The sequence below is a fragment of the Sorex fumeus genome, unplaced genomic scaffold (genome assembly GCF_029834395.1).
Source record: "Sorex fumeus unplaced genomic scaffold, SorFum_2.1 ptg000034l, whole genome shotgun sequence".
Taxonomy (NCBI): domain Eukaryota; kingdom Metazoa; phylum Chordata; class Mammalia; order Eulipotyphla; family Soricidae; genus Sorex; species Sorex fumeus.
The window spans coordinates 35,849,360-35,852,939 of record NW_026606091.1 but is presented as its reverse complement, the minus strand read 5'-3'; the positions used below and the strand labels follow the sequence as shown (position 1 = coordinate 35,852,939).

General features: G+C 37.8%; 1 pseudogene; it reads left to right on the top strand.

The window, feature by feature from the left end:
- Positions 1 to 507: 507 nt before the first annotated feature.
- On the top strand, positions 508 to 1,180 carry LOC130026522 (ubiquitin-conjugating enzyme E2 B-like; annotated as a pseudogene).
- The last annotated feature ends 2,400 nt before the right edge of the window (positions 1,181 to 3,580 follow it).

Genomic DNA, 3,580 nt, shown 5'->3' with positions numbered 1-3,580 from the left:
TTCACTAATAAAAATTTTTTAAAAAGCATTTGTAATTAATAACAAGTCAAAATATCGATATAGATGGGAGCTTAGAAAAGGCCGACTCCAACTTCCATGAGTAAGTTGGAGGGTTTTAACACTTGAGTTAAAAATGTTAGATATTGGTGCTGGAGCAATAGCACAGTTGGTAGGGTGTTTGCTTTTCATGAGGCCAACCCTGAGTCGATTCCCATCATCCCATATGGTCCCCTGAGCATCACCAGGAGTAATTCCTGAGTGCAGAACCAGGAGTAACCCCTGTGCATTGCCGGGTGCGACCCAAAAAGCAAAAAAAAAAAAAGAACGTGTTAGATATAAAGAAAATATCAAGAGAAATAGAATAAAAGAGAAGTCTTTTTAAAATGTGCTCATCAGAGTGATTCGGCCGCAGCGCCGGGGGTGGGGCTGGGGGGGGGGGGGTGGCTGCGCGGGACTCTTTTTCTTTCAGATTGACCGCAGGGCAGCTGGGGAGTATGTCCACCCGGCCTGGAGGAGGCTCTAGCAGGATTTCAAGCGATTGCAAGAGGACCCACCTGTGGGTGTTAGTGGCGCGCCATCTGAAAACAACATCATGCAGTGGAATGCAGTTATATTTGGACCAGAAGGGACACCCTTTGAAGATGGTACTTTTAAACTAGTAATAGAATTTTCTGAAGAATATCCAAATAAACCACAAACTGTTAGGTTTTTATCCAAAATGTTTCATCCAAACATGTACGCTGATGCTAGCATATGTTTAGATATACTTCACAATCAATGGAGTCCGACATATCATGTATCTTCTATCCTAACATCAGTCTCTGCTGGATGAACTGAATCCAAACAGTCCAGCCAATAGCCAGGCAGCACAGCTTTATCAGGAAAACAAACGAGAATATGAGAAAAGAGTTTTGGCCATTGTTGAACAAAGCTGGAATGATTCATAATAGACAACTGGTCTGTTAATTTTTTTCATCATTGTTGTGTATAATTTACCTCTCAATAGAAAGGCTAATAAATTTTAAGTGCCACAGGTTTTAAGGATTCTGCAGAAAAGAAAAAGAAAAAGTCCTTCAGTTTAGAACCTACAAAAACTTGTGTATCTTGATTAATGTACTTTTTATTGCATGGTGTGAACTAAGTTATTGCTTACATAAATTTGTAATATATCCTATTTGTATTTTTTCCAGGTGTAAAAAAATAAAATAAAATAAAATAAAATGTGCTCATCAGACACGCCACCGGTCAAGGAAGTGAAAACAGAGATAGACAAATGGAACTATCTTAAACTAAGAAGCTTCTGCACCTCAAAAGAAACAGTGACCAAAATACAAAGACGGTCTACAGAATGGGAAAGAATATTCACTCAATACTTAAATGATAAGGGATTGATATCAAGGATATACAAAGCACTGGTTGAACTCCACAAGAAGAAAACATCCAACCCATCAAAAAATGTGGTGATAATGAACAGAAACTTTCTCGAAGAAGAAATTCGAATGGCTAAAAGACACATGAGGAAATGCTCTACATGACTAATCATCAGGAAGATGCATAGCAAAACAACAGTGAGATATCATCTCACACCACAGAGACTAGCCCACATCCGAAGGAACAAAAACAACCAGTTTTGGCACAGATGTGGTGAGAAAGAGACCCTCCTTCACTGCTGGTGGGAATGCTGACTGGTTCAGCCCTTTTGGAAAACAATATGAACGATTCTCAAAGAATTAGAAATTGAGCTCCCATTTGACACAGCAATACCACTCCTGGGAATATATCCCTGAGAGGCAAAAAAAGTACAGTTGAAATGACATCTGCACTTCTATGTTCATTGCTGCACTGTTCACAATAGCCAAAATTTGGGAAAAAAAAAACCCGAGTGCCCGAGAACAGATGACTGGTTAAAGAAAGTTGGTACATCTACACAATGGAATACTATGCAGCTGTTAGAAAAGATGAAGTCATGAAATTTACATACAAGTGGTTCTACATGGAAAGTAGCATGCTAAGTGAAATTAGCCAGAAAGAGAGGGACAGATATAGAAACACTGCACTCATCTGGGGAATATAAAGTAACAGAATGGGAGATGAACAGCCAAGAATAGTTGAGATAAGTACCAGGTGGTCTGCTCCATAACTTGGAAGCCGGCAGCACATGCTGGGGGAAAAGGAAGCTCAGTATTGTAAATCAGGGTGCTTAAATAAAAATTCAAATAAAAAATAGAAACAGTACAAAGGTATATTAGTCAACTCTTAAGGATGATGGCTATGTTGTTCTTGACTGATGTTATGATTAGGATGTTTATATCTATGTGTATATCAAAACTTATCAGTTCGTATAAATGAAACATTGCAGTTGTTGTGTGTCACTGATACTCCAGTAAAGCTGTTTTTTTCAAAGGATATGTCAAAGATACTATTTTTGTCTTGGTCCTGATAAGTCCCTTTATTTTTCTTCCTTTTTTCTTCCTTCCTTCCTTCTAGCCTTCCTTCCTTTCTTCCTTTCTTAATTTTGCTTTCTTTCTTTCTTTCTCTCTCTCTCTTTCTTTCTTCTTTTTTTCTTCTTATGACCCTAAGCACACCTTAAATAATACAGTCTTATCTACAGCATGCTATAGTGAAAAAATTACTAGGTTAGAAATTAGAATTAAATGTTACCTTTTGCACTAAAAATGTATGTGACTGTACACATTTCTTAGATCAGGAACTTTTTTTTCATCCCCAAAACTGAGGGTGCACTTAATAATCTTAAATTTCTTCAGCATCTATGATTTCCTATGAATCAGTTTAAAGAAAGACTCCTGCCCCCAAAACTGATTCCAGAGTAGCAGCAGGACTTGCATCTGGGCACATTAAATCTCTCATTATTTAAATGGATACAGAGGCAATGAAGGCAGGAGATTTGGCAATCCATAACTTTCCATCTGCCATACTTTCAAAGAGTCTCCGGAAAGGGAACAGACTTACTTATACATTAGACATAAACTCAGGGAAGCTGATAAGGTGACAATAGCAGAGAAGGCAGCTCTGTCCTGTTGTCCTGGATAGGAACAGACTCCACCCCTTTGGGCTGGTGCACAGAGCCTGTTTTAAATCACAAATGAGAGCTTTGGACTAAACGGTCTGTGAAGGCCCACCTCCTTGCTCCAACATTCTGTGATTTGCATTTTTATTGTAGAATGAGAAATAAAATGGAAACAGATGAACATTTTTCACACCCAGTCCCAGATTTATGTGAAATGTTTCTGCACAGAAATGTTTAATTGCTTTACAGAAGTCACAAAGATGATTTAATGCCTCTTTCCCCTCCAAATGTGTATACAATTAACTATGCTTATACAACATGATACTTTTTGAATAATTTGGCAATGAACATGGGAAATATTCTCTGAAATAGTTTTCACAGACATCGAAGTCAGCAGGTGCTTGCTTAATCTTGCTGCTATATACATTTATTTGGCTTTAGTCTTTAAGAATATTTGTATGTTTTTGAAATGCAGGCCAAAAAAAGACATATTACTGATTGGGAGAAAACATTTGCATACAATACATTAGATAAAGGGCTAACATTCAAGAT